The following is a 19,039-nucleotide window of genomic DNA, read 5'->3' as shown; positions in this document are numbered from 1 at the left end:
GTTCATTACGATGACCACCTAAAGTCCACACTTACGAAATAACGTTGAAACTGACGGTTTGATAATTCAAACAGGAGTAATCTAAGTGAACTATAAAAAAAAGACTGAAATTCAACTGGGCCTCTTCGGACCGATCCTACTTAATAAATGAAATAGTGAAACAATGACAGAAAGAAAACCCTAATTTTTATTAATATTATAAAGTTTTTATCAGAGAATTTATACTATTTATCATTAAAGAGCAATAAGTGTATCAAGTAAATCATTGTAATAATAAACTAATAAAAAGAAATGAAAACAAAAAATTGTATTGATAAATGACAAAAAAAATATCACAAAAAAACAAAATAGGAACACAAGTACCTCTGCGTCTCAGTATAAATAATAAATATTTTTAAATGTAAAAATTAAATGAATATAAAAAGACAAACAAAAAAATTAAGCGAAAGATAGGAAGGAACTTAGCTGGGATTCTAATAGCTAAGTGAGAAAAACAGAAAAACATTGTTTATTCGGTTTTCGTTTGTTCTACTAAACACACAAGACATTTTTCAACTGTTCGTTTAGGTATAATTTAGCCAAATATACCGAACGAGTTATGATCTCAAAATTTTTTTATTTTTTTTTATTAATTAATTTTAGTTAATATCTCGCAATGAAAGGTGTCTAACGTGTACACACAGTGCATTCAAATAAAAATTTATTGTAACGTGGCTACTGTGGATATGAAGACTTATTTTCGGAAGTTTAATTCTAAAAATTCCTAAAAAATCAGACTTTTTAGGAAGTTTTTCGGAATTCTTTGGAGTTTTTCGGAACATGTCCAAGTTTTTAGGAATTTTCCACGAACCTTTCGGAGTTTTTCGGAATATTTTCCTAATTTTTCGGAATTTTGTTCGAATTTTTCGGAATATTTCCCAAGTTTTTCGGAATATTTTCCGATTTTTCGGAACATTTACCAAGTTTTTCGGAATTTTGACCGAACTTTTCGAAGTACTTCGGGGTTTTTCGGAATTATTTCCAGAACTTTTCGGAGTTTTTCTGAATATTTTTCCAATTTTTCGGAATTTAACACTAAGTGTTTTGGAATATTTCCAGGACTTTTCGAAGTTTTTCCGAATTTTTCTCCACATTTTCCGAATTTTTCTCCACATTTTTCGGAATTTTCTCCGAATTTTTCGATATTTTTTAGAATCAAAACTCCCAAAAATAAGCCCTGCCATGAATCTATGTGCCAATGTAATAAAATGATACGTTTTTCAATCGTATAGTGATTTTGGTAAAACCAAGGATCGATAGAACTTTTAACTAAAAACCTGTAAAGGTTTAGGTTCATATCAAGTGCTTAGCAATAAAAGCCATGTCAGAAAAAACGTCAAAAAATATGTTTTTGAGCATGCCACGCCGACCCATTTCTTTTTTCCAAAATAATAAAATTTTCTTTGAAATGCACCGTAACCTGAATGGTTTGTTTTCATGCTTTGCGTTTTCTATACTCGGAAAAATTGTTACGTTTTATTCGTTTAATTAAAGAAAAAAAAAACTTTTTTTTTTTGAAGAAAAAAACCCTTAATTCGAAGTACTCAAGAAAATTAAAACACAAAGAAGAAGGGAAATATTTGTACATAAATTCCAGTCCCACATACCAAATTGTATTATAAATGGTTGTGTTAGCATAATATTATTGATTTTTTTTATTAATTTTATTTTAATTGATTAAAACGTTATGTGTTACTGATATTTTTTGATAGAAATGCATTTTAAAAAGGATAAACCACTTTAATGAGATTTTATTTCGTTTTTTTTTTACTTAAACTTAGTTACCATCTTTATTCTAAATAATTTTTTTGTAGGAATGTCTCTGCAAAGTACCGTTAGCAATTAGTTTGAATTTGTTTTAAATATTTTTTTTAAATAAAGAAACAATTGTTTATATCCAGAAAGAAAGAAAAAAACTTTTTTTTATTGTAAAAAGCGTACAATTTTTAGACAATGATAGAAAGAAGAGGAAGAAGATATTAATGAATTTTCAACTCAGTCATAGACTTTGATAATATACGAATATATTTGAAGGAAACTAAAAATCATTAAAAATTCATAAAAGTCTTAATAAATTCTCTTAAAAAAAAGTAAATAAATTTTAATGAAATAAAAAAGTAAATTGAAAAGAATTATATATTAAAAGAAAAAGAGAACAAAAAAATGGCAATATATGTATAAATGAAAACAAATTAAATTAAAACAAAGAAAAAGAATTAAAAGAAATGACAAAAATTCATTTTTTCAACTCTCATCATATCGCTATGTCTAACAAAAAATTAAAAAAACAAAAATTTAAAACACAAAAAAGAGATAATTAAATTAGACCAACAAAAAACCTCACACAAAATGCACACATATCTGAGAACATATTCGATTAAAAATAATTAAAAAAACAAAGAAAATGTAAGAGCAAAAACAAACTTGTGACAAAAGATAAAAAAAACATTGAGGCAATATCCCGACCTTACAACTTAAATTTTGATTACTCGATTACATAAAGTATAATTGAACAGAATTTGTACGTGTATAATGAATGGTTAAGAAATTTAATAAAAACAAAAGTTACCACCAAAACGAGGACCGGATATTTGTAAATTTCGTTGACAAACGGATTTTCAACTAGGAAATCTTGTGAGGATTGATTGTTTGTGGAATTTCTGACCCCTGAAGCGGATACTCTTTACATTTTTTTGCTGGATTTTCAACGATTTACCGTTGATTTTAAGGATTTCTTTTAAAAACTCAAGGAAATCAAAAAAAACCCGTGCTTTCTGTGTTCAAAGAAAGCACGGTCTATTTGATTTGTTTGAACTTTTCGGTTTTTTGAGAATTTTTTCGAAGATTTTCATCGATTTTGATGGTTGTCTGATGAAAGAATTTTCTAAAATCGAAAAATTTTCGAAGATTTTTTTCCTTTAACTTAGTAGTTGGAAGTCTTCCCTCCTGTCTCAGGGCCTATCTTTGGGAATTTGATTTATGAAAAATTCGGAAAATTCCAAAAATTTCGGAGAAAATTCCGACTTTTTCCGAAAAATTTCAGAAAAAAAGTCAAAAAAAAAATTGTGAATTTTCCAGAATTAAAATTCCTAAAAATTAGCCCCGCCCATCGTAACAAAATGTGCTTGGATTTCTTTAAAATATAAAATCCAGTGGAACTGATGTCTCCGAAACTCCGAAATTGCTGGAAAAATGTTATTCGCACCAGGCACTATTGACAAACAAACGAGAAAATTGAAAGGGTCTCGAACATGAACTACTTCGATGCAGATTGACAAGTGTTAAGTGGATTATCCGAACTTTGTGAAAATTTAAAAAACTAATTTGAAACGGTTTTCAGGATCGAATTTCAGAATCGGTCGGATCGGATTCGGGCTCTTACAAGTGATGAACGGGTTATTTGGGTTTAAAAAAAAACAGATTGGATTTACATGTAAAACATTCTCTCGCCTTTCAAAAATTTCATTCGGGATCGAGTCGAGGTTTCGATAATAACAAAAATAAACCTTGACGCGTTCATCTCTAGAGATCTTTTTTTTGGCACAGTCCGAAACTTTCGAAATTACATCTTCCCGAGTGAAAAAAGACTCCTCAATTTTCCATGTCGAAATGTTCTATCAGTTCCAACCACGCATTGTTAGCAAATATTTGTCGAAAGTCATGGAACTACACTCATACAAATTACAATTCTGTTAAAATTTTCTCATTTTATGTCGAGTAAAAGAAATATTATTCCGTGGGATCGGTAATTGCCTTATGGAATTGAAATTATAGGAAAAAATTTATATTTTTTTTGTCTGACAGTAATACAAAACCATATCTTCATAATTTTAAAGAATTTATGACTTAACAAAAAATGGAATTAAAAAATTAAATTTAAAGAAAAAAAAATTATTTAAATAAAACAAAAAATTTAAAAAAAAAATCGAAAACTGTTTTACTTCTTTGTAATTGATAAGGATATTAAAAGTAAAATATTATATGTGAAGATACAACAAAAAAAAAACTTTAAAGAAATGATATTGTGTAAATTAAAATTCATTTGGATTTATGATTAAAGATAACAAAGTATGGCCAAATATAAAACCTTTTTGCTCAATTTTGATTTTAATTCCTTTTAATGGATCCAAGACGAAAGAAGACGAAAGAATTTTGTTTAAATTTTTATTTCTTCATTTTTATCACTCCTTTTTTATCTCTTCTTTTTTATTCATCCTTTTTTATCTCTACTTTTTTATCTCTCCTTTTTTATCACTCGTTTTTATCTCCCCCTTTTTATCTCTCCCTTTTTATCCCTCGTTTTTATCTCCCCCTTTTTTATCCCCCATTTTTTATCTCTACCTTTTCCATCCCCCGTTTTCTATCTCTCCCTTCTAAAACAACTCAATGGCGTAATAGCTATAACTCGTTCGCTTTCCATTATTCCATTCAGTTACCAGTGTGAGGGTTCGAAACTCAACCGCAGCAGAAAAAAAAATCGGTTGTCAGACACAAATACACGTCCGGCTGAATCGGTTCAAATCTGGCGTATTTGTGCGTTGAGCTGTCACACGGCTTACCGGTCAAGACATTGTTGCTAGCTGCCGGTATTCTATTCCTACTGCGGTTTAGTGGGTTTAGTACTGCTATAGGTATTAAGGTGCATTAATCGAAAAATCCTTCAGAATGAAATGCTTTGAAGGCGTGATTCGGAATACGCGTTATGCTTGATTTCCTCTTACGCCGTTTACGCTCCGTTTAGCTAAACCACGCCTCTTTTTTATTTTTTAAAGAGTAAACGGAGCGTAAACGGCGTAAGAGGAACTCAAGCATTAAGTGTCCATTCCACTCAACAAAAAGTACTCCGTGAGAGAGCAGTGAGAAAGCTGTGAGAGAGCAAGCTGTCAAGTAAACAAAGTAAATATTGAAAAAATTCCATTTTGTCTCTCACACAGAGTACTTTTCTGGTAAGAGGAAATTAAGCATTGAGCATGTGGTCCCTAATGCTAGGTCATATAATAATATGTATACAAATGCCTTCATTAGCTATAGCAGCATTGGTAGCCGAACCTGTCACTAAATTAAAGAAGACCTCTTTTATCTCTCCCTTTTTTATCTCTGACTTTTTATCTCTCCCTTTTTTATCTCTGATTTTTTATCTCTTCCTTTTTTATCTCTCATTTTTTGTCTCTCCCTTTTTTATCCCCATTTTTTATCTCTCTCATTTTGTCTCCCCCATTTTTATCTCTCCTTTTCCATCTCTCCTCCGAAAATAAAACCAAAACCATGTCTTCAAAACGAAACTTCAAAGCGTTCAACATCTTTTTTCGATTTTTTTTATTTTAGCCTCTTCTCTGACGCATTAATGAAATTATAAAAAGGTAAAAATTCCCACGATTGATATACCGAAAAACGTTGAATTTTAATATTCATTTTTCCACCGAAAAAACCGATTGATTATAATCTAAATAAATATAAACAAAAATTCAATCTGTCTCTCTACATCTATAACCCGATATAGATATATTTTATGGTGATTTATGAATGTAAATTTTTATCAATTTCCAATTAATTTTTTTTTGTTTTTGGTTTCTGTTTCTTCTTCTCTTATTTTACGTTAAAACTAAGTTTTGAAAAAATTGATTTTCGTTGCTTTTGTTTTTGTTCTTTTAAATCGTTCCACTCTTCCATTGATCATTATATTGTTGAGCTCAACGTGTAAAATAAATTAATATTACGAAGAAAAGAAAAACTATTTAAATGAAAATATGATTTGTTAAAGAGCTTAGAATTTCGTTGCCATTATCGTTTTATTTCGACCGATGCGAAAATAATTTAAAAAATGAAAATAAAATAAAATTAAATGTTGACAGTGCGCAGCCAGAGAATACACACCCCTCTTGATACCAATTATTATTATTATTTTGAATTTAAAATGAAATTAAAAAACGTTTTTTTATGTTGTTTGTACATATTGTCATACTATATAGGACATATCTATGCTATAATTTTTACCATGTACCGGTTTAAGTTTTCGATATAATTATTTTTTGGAGAGGTCTTGAAAGAGAACCATCCACAGAACCCACACTTTTGAGATATTATGTTGATCATTAATATTTTTTCCATTCGAATTATAAAATAAAGGATAATGAAAAATTACAAAAAATTGATTTTTATTTAGTGATGAAGCGGTTTGAAAGAAATTTCATTCTGCTTATGATTCGCTAAACTTTCCCATGCGAAAATGTATGACTACCTCTCGAGGTTGCCTCATCTCTTTGCCGCTGTGGTCATGGCCTGATGAGATGTGGTATTGATGAACAGTGGCAGAACCCTTTGCGGTTCAAATTGACGAAGTGACTGTTCTTAGGCTGGTTTTTTTTAAATGATTCTTCAGACTTCTTCCAAGGATTTTTTTGAATGTCACTCAATTTTCGAATTAATCCCTCGATTTATCCTCCACTATTTCCTACCTCACACCTCACCGAGTCAAAAGAATTGGAAGCTATTGAATACAACCATCGAAAACAATAAATTGTTGTGACGGTACCAATTCTCCACAATTTGTAATTCCACCGATAAAATTCTATCAATTATCCAAACGCTTCTCACTCGTTGTACCCATTTATAGCGTACTTATTCGGAGAGAAATTCACCAACAATCGGTTTAAACGGTTCTTATCTCAAGCCTCTCAACACTGATCAAGAAGGCTGAAGATATTTCCGTTCCATTCTTCGAACATCGGAATCTTAAATCAAATCTTGACAACGAAACCAAAAATCTGATTTCTCTCAGAAACTGTAAACGAAGACAATGGCAAAGAAGTGGTTCAAGCAATCTGAAAAAAGAAGTAAATTTTCTTAATAGGGAAATCAAATTCAGAATTAAAACTCACAGTAATGAAACATGGAGCGCTAAGCTATCCAAAATCAAAAGCCATTCGAGCCAATTATGGAAAGTCACAAAAATGCTAAGCAGCCCCATCAATAAAATTCCACCAATCAAGACCCCTTCCAAATTACTAGCCACAGACCTAGAAAAGGCAAATGAAATCGGTAGTGTCTTCTGTAAGGCTCATAGTACTACGTTTAACGACAAGAGTGACCCCGCCACAGAAATGGCAGTTGGTATGTCTTGCAATAATGTCAAATTCTTGCTCCCAGAAATCAAGAAGTGAATCTACCAACCCCACGGGAAATCTCTAAATTGATACGTGGACTCAAAAATAGGAAAAGTCCTGGTGACGATTCAATTACCAACACTTTGCTGAAACAATTACCAAAAAAGGCTATCATTATGATAATGCACATATTTCGTTCTTGCCTCAGGCTATCATATTTTCCTACTTCCTGGAAATGTGCAAAAGTTGTTCCAATTCCAAAGCCTGGAAAAGACCATGCCCAAGCCTGTAATTACAGACCAATTTCCTTACTGAACTCTCTTAGTAAAGTACTAGAGAAGACTATACTTAGCAGGCTGAAATCACATATATCAGCCAATAACTTGCTCGCAAATGAGCAATTCGGCTTTCGCTCCGGTCAATCGACCAATCACCAACTTGTCAGAGTTTGTAATCATATCAAAGAAGCACTTAGGAAGAAACACTCGACCGGCATGGTGACCTTCGACATTGAAAAAGCATTCGATAGTGTATGGCACAAAGGTCTTATACATAAATTGTTTGTTCTCAAATTTCCATTCTATCTGATAAAGATCATTGAATCATTCCTACACAAGCGGTCGTTTTACGTATCAATCAATGATCATAAATCCAATGTTTTCCTAATTCTTGCTGGAGTTCCCCAAGGTAGCGTTCTCAGCCCCACTCTTTACAATATCTTTACTTCGGACCTGAAAATCACCAAAAGCGAAAAAGCATTCTTTGCAGACGACACTGCCCTATACAAGTCCGCGAAATCTCCAGCAAAAATCGTTAAAAGCCTGAACACGGCCAGTAAACAACTCACCGAATTCACCACCAAGTGGAAAATTAAACTGAATGACTCCAAAACAAATGCCATCTTCTTCACTAGAAGAAGAGCTCAAAAGTGGCTCCCTTCCACTGGTATTACGGTCCGGAATACTGAGATTGCATGGAAAAACTCTCTCAAGTATCTGGGAGTCACCCTGGACAAAACACTCACGTTCAGGTCACACATTGACAATGTACAGGTCAAATCGTTGAAACTTCTCGGGGCATTGTACCCCATTTTGAACAAAAGATCCAAATTAAATACGACCAACAAAATTCGTGTCTTTAGAGCAATCATACAAAGTTGCCTACTATCAGCATGCCCAGTGTGGGGACGTTGCGCCATAAGCCATATTCAAAAACTTCAAACTATACAAAACAAATGCCTTAAGATAATTCTGAATCTACCACATTATCATGAAACTACAGACTTGCATAGACTCGCCTCTATCCCAACCATTACCGAACAAATTGCGAAAATTTCCCAAAAATTTCTAAACAAACTAATCTTCTCTGAAAATCCAATTATCAGAAATCTCACTGAACAACTGAATCCTGTGTAAATAGCCATGTAAATATGAATAGAAGTAATAACACGAAAAATTAGGAAATAATAAATACAAAATTCATTGGAAGTTTTTTGAAAATTTTCTTCTGCCCAAATTAAATCAAATAATTTCGCCAATAGTAATTCAAAACCAATTGAAACATCATCAGTATGAAAAGCTTAAACCACAAACTAGCTGAGCACTATCCATTGAATCTAAACATTGTAAAACCAAATGTAACAAGTGCATAAATAAATAAATAAATAAAAGTTCTAGAATAGGTTTAAACTGTACACATTTGACAGTCTTGGACAGGTCAGGTTGCTTTACATATTTGAGACGAACTTTCGGCTCAGTGAACTGCATTATAAGGTTGCGTTTAATACTGCCGATGACAGATCAGAAACGACAATATCGAGAAGGGAAAACCATCTTTGTGCCGAGTCAAGAGCAAGGCTTTTTTGGGAGTCTTACAGTTTATAGGAATTTAATTCTTTAAAAAATTCTTTAAAACTCAAAAAATTCCTGAATTTACAAAGTAAAAAACTTTTTAAGGATTTGACGGATTTTACAGAGAATTAAATTCTTAAAATAGGCCCTAGACGTAGGGTGGATCGATTTAAAAATTTGATACTTATCCAGTGTTCACATAGTGTTCCAAGACCGTCACAGAGCCACTGATCACTATCTAGAAGATTTTTTTTTTTGTTTTTTGTTTTAAGGGTATTGCCCGAACCTACAATAAAATCCCAATTTCTTGACATTTTCGATCCAATTTTCTAAAAAACTCTTTTGAATTCCTCATGAAGTTGTGAGTAACGCTTAATTTGACCTAGGTCATGGTGCACCATTTGTCTGAGATTTCACTTCAACCTTGAGCAACTTTTCGCTGTGAACAAAATTTCTGCTCGGCCGGTACCCTTAAGACATAAAATAAAAAAAAAAGTTCTTCTAGAAAATGATCAGGGAGCTCTGACGGTCATGGAACACTACGTGATTTTTGGAAAGCAAGAGAAATTACAATTTTAATCGATGAGGTAAGCAATTCAATGTTTGAAAATTATAAAATGGTCATGTAGCAGCTGTAAATACGACTATATACAGCGATATTAGGCTTGTTAGAAAGGTATTTTCAATAGCTTTCATATGACATCAAATTTGACCATATTGGACTTGAAGCATAATTTTCTGATGTTAAACCACTGACTTTAAACGGCCATAAAAGTACACAGGGAAGGCGAAGCGTCGAAGGATGGGGCTCGTTTGAAAGTCACTGAAATTACCTATCGATTGCTACTAAATAAGATAAAGTTCATGGACGGTACAACAAATGGGGATGGTTTTCGTATTTTCGAAATATTTTTTGACTTTGTGCCAATGCCGGCACCGTCACGTTAGGGGTATCCGACTTATATGTACTCCATCTTCTACTACCATCTATTGCTTACAGAACAAAGAAAAAATCACTAAAAACGGTTGATTGTTCCCTGAGATTTTACTCATGCCGTCTTTTCGGATTTTTGAAACAGTGTGGATCGTGCTAACCCGATTTTCATCAAAATAAAATATTTCGTTTCTCTCGTCCAACACCTTCCATTTGACATATCGCACACGATTTTTGATCAAAAACATCCTGCTTGATAAATCAGTGAAAACCAGGCAAAACCAAACAAAAACCCTGTTTCCGGGACTCCAAAATTGCTTCGCTGTTTTGAAGCGTAATGCATTTAGTATTTACAGGGACGGGCTTTGCTTGTTTTAATTAAGTCAATGAGTAGCACAACACACAAAGAAAATGCCTTTCACGTTCACCTCAACTGGATATCATGGGCGCGCGTTAGCATAGCGCCCGTGACGCAAGTCCTATTACTAGAAAAAAATGCAAAAAATTTTTTTTGTCGTAGACTGCAGAACCATATATACAGCAAATATTGAAGTTCTACAATTCAAAGACAAATGACTCCGAATTACCATTAAAAAAAACTAGGCGTCCGTACGAGTTCAACGAGCTATCACACGTTCTTGCAGCTTAAAATTTGGCCACGCAAAAAATCTTCCAAGAAGCCCCATTTCCATACATTTTGGTCAATTTCAGTACTTTAAACGAAATGAAAAAATCCTACGTTACTTTGTTAGTCCGTCCGTCCGTCCGTGTTTCCTATCTTCTAAAGTCTTCTTTAGATTTTGTTGAAATTTTGGGAGTAGATTCTTGTCGTCATTCTAAGACATTCCAGGAAAAAAAATTTGGGGGGAACCGGCCTCGTTTCGGAGCTAGGGCTCCTCGAAGTTCCCATATAAGAACACCTTTAAGTGTGTGTGGATGGGTATGGTAGAACATATTTGTTCGCTTTTGGTATTTGGTAAGCTTTGCTCGCCTCAATTTTTTTTCCTAAATTTAGTATTTTTCAAAATTTTTTAATTTTTTTAAATTTTTCAAATTTTTCAAAATTTTTCAAAATTTTTTAAATTTTTTAAATTTTTTAAATTTTTCAAAACTTTTTAAATTTTTCAAATTTTTCAATTTTTTTAAAATTTTTCAAAATTTTTGAAATTTTTCAAATTTTTCAAAGTTTTTCAAATTTTTTCAATCTACTAATTCTTCCAAAAGAACTAATATCAGCCAAAAACACTCAAAATAGTAAAAGTGACGCAAGTCCCTGTGCATACTTCCAAAACAACTGATATCGCTGGAGGTGACGCATTCTGCGCTTGTACGCAAAAACTGTAACAGCAAAAATTTGACCAAAGAAATTCTAGAAACAAAATTTTACCAAAAAAAATTTGCGTCACAAGTGGCAGATGTTTAGGAAAGTACTTTTAAGATTTTTTTAAAAATAGGCAAGAATACGTCCTAATACGTCCGAACCATCTGCCACTTTGTGACGCAAAATTTTTTTGGTAAAATTTTGTTTCTAGAATTTCTTTGGTCAAATTTTTGCTGTTACATTTTTTGCGTACAAGCGCAGAATGCGTCACCTCCAGCGATATCAGTTGTTTTGGAAGTATGCACAGGGACTTGCGTCACTTTTACTATTTTGAGTGTTTTTGACTGATTCCCCAGTACACTTCAAGTTGAAGAAATTAAAATTAATTACGAAAATAATGGTCGAATGTTTGGTTTTCTTCGCCCATTCCCGCAGCTCCTAAACTGCATCGAAAAAAATAATTTTCCACAAAAAATAATCGTCTAATGAAAATGTTGATTGTTTTACTAACGAATATAATATTGAGGTATATATCATTCCATTCCATCCATGTATATCCATCCATCCATATATCTGTATAATATTCTACTGTGAGAACCTTACACGAAAAAAAAAATAATTTTGCGTTAAATAGGACACTATGCGTTCGGTGTGTGTTGGTTTTTTTTTCTCTCTGATTTTTTTTTTCTTGGTGTCATGCTATCCTTATATCGTTTTTCGAGATAAAATGTCTAAATGGAGTGTGAGAAATGAAAATGATGCGAACTGCGAAACATGCGAGTGGTAAACAGAAACCAAGGTTTGTGAATATTGTGTAAGGTATACCATATTTTCGCTGTGCCATACACAACACAATGTGCGTATTCTTATCGTCTTTATATATAGATGTACGTTCAATTGTCTGGTCTTCGTAAAAGAATTTTTCATTCTTTTCCGTGTTTTTATTCTTTCTCTTCACCGGCTGTCTTGAGCATATACATGTACTAGTACATAGTGTGCTGTTTTTTTTTGCAGTATACCTTGCTATCGGTTTAGAAAAAATGAATCCGTGTGTATATCATATGCGTATAATAATAACGAAATACCTTCTCATTACATTCATTCTGTTATTATGATTAGGTTGATGTATATAAGGTGGAATAGAAGATAAATTTTCAATCTATTCAAACCACGTTTTATGACAACAATGGCAACATTTTCGAAATTATCCATCGTATGGCTAACTGTTTTTCTTTTCATTTTTTATTATTTTGTTTTTTTTTGAATAGGCAGAATTGTGCTACTGCTGTTGCTGCCTCAATAAATTTTCCTTTAATTTTTGCGAAAATATATCTTTGGCAATTCAGCAGAATCAGGAGCAATTCGAACTCTTTCCAGCTATGTGGTTGAATCTCATATCTATAGCATCACTTAGCACAAACGACGAACGTTGTTCTGATCGCTCACCAGATAGAAATGGTTAAAGTGTGCCCTGTTGTCCTCTTACATCACTATTATATAGTTGACCTTTTCGACGCGACTCTTGACCAGTACCAATTTTTTGTAGTTCGAAAAAAACTGAAAACTCCGAAAGTATTCCGAAAAATTCGGAAAAGATTCCTAAAAATTCGTGAAACATTCCGAAAAACTCCGAAAAGATAATTTCAGTGACTTTAACGAATATCATCAAATGTGACGTGATTCGAATGCTACTGAAAATACCTTCATAACAAGCCCGATATCATCTCCAGTCCGCATCAGGAGAAATGACATTTTTTCACGGATTCAATGTTTGCAAATTATAGAATGAAGTAGTGGCTGTAATAGACGTATATAGCTATATCAGTCAAAAACACTCAAAAGAGTAAAAGTGACGCAAGTCCATGTGCATACTTCCAAAACAACTGATATCGCTGGAGGTGACGCATTCTGCGCTTGTACGCAAAAACTGTAACAGCAAAAATTTGACCAAAGAAATTCTAGAAACAAAATTTTACCAAAAAAATTTTGCGTCACAAAGTGGCAGATGGTTCGGACATATTAGGACATATTCTTGCCTATTTTAAAAAATTTCTTAAAAGTACTTTCCTCAACATCTGCCACTTGTGACGCAAAATTTTTTTGGTAAAATTTTGTTTCTAGAATTTCTTTAATTTAAAAAAATTTGAAAAATTTAAAATAATTTTGAAAAATTTGAAAAAATTTGAAAAATTTGAAAAATTTGAAAAATTTGAAAAATTTGAAAAATTTGAAAAATTTGAAAAATTTAAAAATTTGAAAATTTTGAAAAAATTTGAAAAAAATTGAAACTTTTAAAAATTTTTGAAAAATTTAAAAAAATTTAAAAAATTTAAAAAATTTTGAAACATTTGACAAATTTAAAAAATTTTAAAAATTTTGAAAATTTTGAAAATTTTGAAAATTTTGAAAAAATTTGAAAAAATTTGAAAATTTTGAAAAAATTTGAAAAAATTTGAAAATTTTGAAAATTTTAAAAAATTTTGCAAAATTTAAAAAATTTTGAAAAATTTAAAAAGTTCAAAATTTAAGAAAAAAAAATTGAGGCGAGCAGAGCTTACCAAAACGGAACAAATTTGATCTACCATACCCCTCCACACACACACACTTAAAGGTGTTCTTATATGGGGCCTATATGGGAACTTCGAGGAGGCCTAGCTCCGAAACGAGGCCGGTTCCCCCCAAATTTTTTTTTCTGGAATGTCTTAGAATGACGACTAGAATCTACTCCCAAAATTTCAAGAAATTCTAAAGAAGACTTTAGGAGATAGGAAACACGGACGGACGGACGGACTAACAAAGTAACGTAGGATTTTTTCATTTCGTTTAAAGTACTGAAATTGACCAAAATGTATGGAAATGGGGCTTCTTGGAAGATTTTTTGCGTGGCGAAATTTTAAGCTGCAAGAACGTGTGATAGCTCGTTGAACTCGTACGGACGCCTAGTTTTTTTTAATGGTAATTTGGAGTCATTTGTATTTGAATTGTGGAACTTCAATATTTGCTGTATAAATGGTTCTGCAGTCTACGACAAAAAAATTTTTTTTGAAATTTTTTCTAGTAATAGGACTTGCGTCACGGGCGCTATGCTAACGCGCGCCCATGATCAGGCTTGTCAGAAGCGTATTTTCAATAGCTTTCAAATGACACCAAATTTGACCGTATTTGTCACTGCAACTGGACTTGAAGCATAATTTTCCGATGCTGAACTACTAATTTTGATCGGCCAAAAAAGTCCACAGGGAAGTCGAAGCATAGCAAGATGGGACTCGGTTGAAAGCCACTGAAATTACCTTTCGATTGATACTATACACGATCATGCTCATGAACGGTCTATCAAATGGGGATGGTTTTCGTATTTTCGAAATATTTTTTGACTTTGCGCCAATGCCGGCACCGTGAGTGATTTTCGACTTATTTGTACTCTATCTTCTACTCACATCTATTCCTTAAGTGCCCATTCCACTCAACAAAAAGTACTCCGTGAGAGAGCAAACTGTCAAATAAACAAAGCAAAAATTGAAAAAATTCAATTTTGTCTCTCACACGGAGTACTTTTTTGGTAAGTGGAAACTAAGCATTACATAACAAAGAAGGAATCACGAAAAACGGTTGACTTTTCCCTGAGATTTTACTCACGTCATCTGGGCGATAATGACCGCTTTTTCTGGGCGATATTATGGTCCGGGACGATAATCACACGGTGAAAATGTCATGTCAACGGTACTGGATAATGTAAACAATGCGGGTGATGTTCAGGATATTACATTTTCATTGATAAATTTATGTAAATGCACCCTTGGACCTATTGTCACAATCGTAAGATTTTTCCGGTCGATCTACCCAACCGGCCACCGAACATTTGCGTTGTCCAGTTCATTTCGTTGCAAAATCCTAATCTGACTCATTTGCATATTTTACAACCACTTTTGGCATCAACGAAAAAAAAACAAACGAAAATTCGTTTTCTCCTCTCCTTAGTCACACCGAAAAAATGAACAGCAACGAAACTTGTTTATACACCTGAAATTCACATCGTACACACAAAATAGCAGTTTTCCTGTATTGCATGTGATTTTCAATTAAATGATTTCCGGTTTTCTGTTATGCTCATACAACCACCATTCCGCATAAATACGTTTCGTGGCTCGATGTGAATTTGAACGTAAAACTAATAAATTTTCATCATCTCGCACACTAAAAACGCCGTAACGAAAGAAGTGTATGCGAAGATGAAGGAAAAAAAAACAGAATTTTTGTTGAGAGGAACGTATACACAATCACAAGCAGCTTTTAATACGAAAACACATAAAATGTAAGTAACGCCAGGTGGCAATCGGTATGATGTTTATATTTGATTTGATGTATTTTTTGTTCATTCGTTCGTTCGTTCGTCTTCATATTTAAAGAACCCCTTTTCCGTATTTATTATGTGCGTTCCCATCAGAAGCAACAGCATCGCTCATCTTATTATTATTATTATATATAGCAAATATCACATTTAGCCCTTTTGTAGGTTCCTGTATACAAAAGCCATATTGTGTGTTGGATGTTCTTAAAAAAAAAAAAAATTTGAGTTTTTCTACACACATCTATGTCTGTTGAGTGTACACACGACTTTATACTGTTGATAACATGTGGTGAGTTTTGCTACGTTCGAATGTAATATGTGTGTAAGGGATGATATGCCATGCAACAGTTTGGAATTGTTGTTTTTTTTCAACGCAAGAATTTCAATTTTTTTTTAATTAGAAATTTTTACCGCATGAATGCCGTTACTTTCGGATTTTTTGTTTTTTTTTTTTAATCGGAAAACAGATTTTCTGTGGAGACAATGGAAACTTTAAAAATCGATTCGATTCGAAACGTTGAAATGCAAGCGAAAAGTGGTCATTTTCGAGAAACAAACCACTTGCCCAAAATATTTCAAAACTCCCATACAGTGTCAATTCAGAAGGTTGCCATTAACAGTAGACTTCACATAATTAAACAGGTCGCCAATTTTCTTATCCCAACAAAAATCTCTTCGAGAAAAGTGTGACGCAGTTTTTGAAGTACAATTTCTAAAATGAATGATATCGCTAGAATTGACGCTTTCAGCTTCGTTACGCAAAAATTAAATTTTACACTCAATTTTAGTTCAAACAAGCTGGCTTAGGTTTTCTCATCATCTGCCAAATAATTTTTACCAAAAAAAATTTGACTGGAAACAACCAAAATTTTACCAAAAAAATCTGCGTCGCATGTGGCAGATAAATTTTCTTGCTGGTCTGTTCCTGAACATTTGCCACTTTGCGACCCAGATTTTTTTGGTAAAATTTTGGTTGTTTCCAGTCAAATTTTTTTTGGTAAAAATTATTTGGCAGATGATGAGAAAAACTAAGCCAGCTTGTTTGAACTGAAATTGGGTGTAAAATTTAATTTTTGCGTAACGAAGCTGAAAGCGTCAACTCTAGCGATATCATTCATTTTAGAAATTGTACTTCAAAGACTGCGTCACACTTTTCTCGAAGAGATTTTCGTTGGGATATCAGTCGTTTTAGAAGTGTAGTCAACACTGCTTCTTATAACAGTTTACAGTTTTAATTCAAAAATTTTACGAAAATCGAAAATTTGACGAAATTCGAAAATTTGACGAAATTCGAAAATTTGACGAAATTCGAAAATTTGACGAAATTCGAAAATTTGACGAAATTCGAAAATTTGACGAAATTTGACGAAATTCGAAAATTTGACGAAATTTGACAAAATTTGACGAAATTCGAAAATTTGACGAAATTTGACGAAATTTGACGAAATTCGAAAATTTGACGAAATTTGACGAAATTCGAAAATTTGACGAAATTTGACGAAATTCGAAAATTTGACGAAATTTGACGAAATTCGAAAATTTGATGAAAATTGAAAATTTGACGAAATTCCAAAATCTGACGAAATTCAGAAAATTTGACGAAAGTAATTCTCTATCTGCCACCATTCAAGAAATATCTCCAAAACCCCAATTGACCCACCCATTTCCAACTTTCGACATTTTTCACATATGCCCCTCTGTTCTACTCGTAAAACTACAAGACTTTGCCGAAGAAAGTAATTCTCTATCTCTCATAACCCAAAAAAATATTAGTCCTTTCATCCAACGCTCGAGTAGCTCAAAATGGGGTCACTCTAATCACTCTAGCTCAAACGAATCTGACCCGATTTTTTAAATTATTTTTTTGTTCGAATCGTGTTACAAATACCTTTCATTTGATGGGTCGCACGCCTCTGTAGGTTTCAATACAGCTAAGCTACAGCCGAAAACGCGTTCCCGACCCTCGAAAACTTCACTCAGAAACCACTTCGAGGCCAATAAAACAAAATTCTGGTTTTTCCTGGGGTAATGGCGTATCACATATTCATTTTTATGCCCACCCTGAGGTTCCTGCAAAATTTCATGGAGATTGGCTGACTAGTTTCCGAGATCGACCGTCGATCGATAGACAGATAGACAGATAGAAACATACAGAGTAAGTTGAAAGATTTTGATTGTTTGGAAAACGTTAATTTGGTGAATTTTCTATCAAAATGACCAACTTCAAAACGATGTATCTCCGGCAATTTTAAAGTTACATAGTCGAGTGATAGCTCGTTTTGCTCGTATTTGAAGAGCGAATAAGATAGAATAGGATTTGTGGTGATACAGGCCAAATGAAAGAAACTTAAATTCTCGCCTATATATAGTTGCCGCGTCTCAAAAAAATTTCTTCGTCCTTCCGCTAACGCTCCGGACATGATTTCGAGGTTTTAAACGTCAGAAGGTTAAGAGGACCCACAATTAAATTTAATTGATGAGCTTAACCGATCCGTTTTTCACATATTAAGAGCCTTGCTAAGTTTACAACATTTTCTAATGTAGCCTTGCCATCTTTACAGCCTTTACCAAGTTTGCAGCCTTGTTAAAATTTTGCATATTCGACAAGTTTAAAGCGTTGGCAAGTTTACAGCTTGGTCAAGTTTACAGCCTTTGGCATTTGGAAAAGCAAGGTTGAATCGATTGTTGTTTTGTTTGTGTCTACATGTCAAGCGTAGTCATATAAATCAGTGAACCTTAAGACTCTAATTTTATATTCGATCAACTAAATTTGAGTTGCTGAGATTTCTGTCCGATACTTTTAATTTGCGAGAATTTAAATAAAAATCCGCCTCGGTGAACGTAAAATCAGAATGGAATTCAAATTGAAAATGTAAAATTCAAGATGCGTTTAGTCGAGATACGCCCACTTCCTTTGACCTTGTTAGTGTTTTATGGCTGCATTTTGCATTTTTTGTTTCTTTTAATTAGTTATCGATTCTGGAATGCTGGTTATTCGGCTCAGAGTGTTTCATTTTGCCACAGACATTTTTATTATTAACAATACCAAATTTCCAGTTGAATATGCAAAGCCTAATAAACCTATTAGAGTGTACAATCACTGCCTAAACATCACCAAAATTTTTGCAAAAACTAATTTTTTTTGTCAGATTTAAAACGTTTCACATAAACGTCATTAGTGTCTTTAATACTCAAAATATTCGAAAGAATAACACGGCAACAGTGCATTTTGTGCACGTTCAAGTTATTTAAAATGTTCTGCTTATGAATACATATCTTTAAGAAGGTGCTCTTTGTTTGCGAATTAGTGACGAGGCAATAAAGTGAAATGTTCGTGTACCGGCACATAATTTATGCGATTTTACACACCTGATAATTCAAAAATAAAAAATAAAAAGCATTTAGCTTAGGTCATAAAACAATAAATTATTCAATGGGGAGCAG

General features: G+C 32.9%; 1 long non-coding RNA gene across 1 annotated transcript; it reads left to right on the top strand.

Moving 5' to 3' along the window:
- The first annotated feature begins 1,133 nt into the window (after window positions 1-1,133).
- Window positions 1,134-18,632, top strand: LOC119075832. Its single transcript, XR_005087473.1, has 3 exons — window positions 1,134-1,374; window positions 13,090-13,096; window positions 18,620-18,632. It is a non-coding gene; the product is annotated as an uncharacterized LOC119075832 (long non-coding RNA).
- Window positions 18,633-19,039: the final 407 nt, after the last annotated feature.

The sequence above is a fragment of the Bradysia coprophila genome, unplaced genomic scaffold, assembly GCF_014529535.1.
Source record: "Bradysia coprophila strain Holo2 unplaced genomic scaffold, BU_Bcop_v1 contig_232, whole genome shotgun sequence".
Lineage (NCBI taxonomy): Eukaryota > Metazoa > Arthropoda > Insecta > Diptera > Sciaridae > Bradysia > Bradysia coprophila.
Note: the sequence above shows the minus strand (reverse complement) of the source record. Positions and strands in the feature narration are given on the sequence as shown.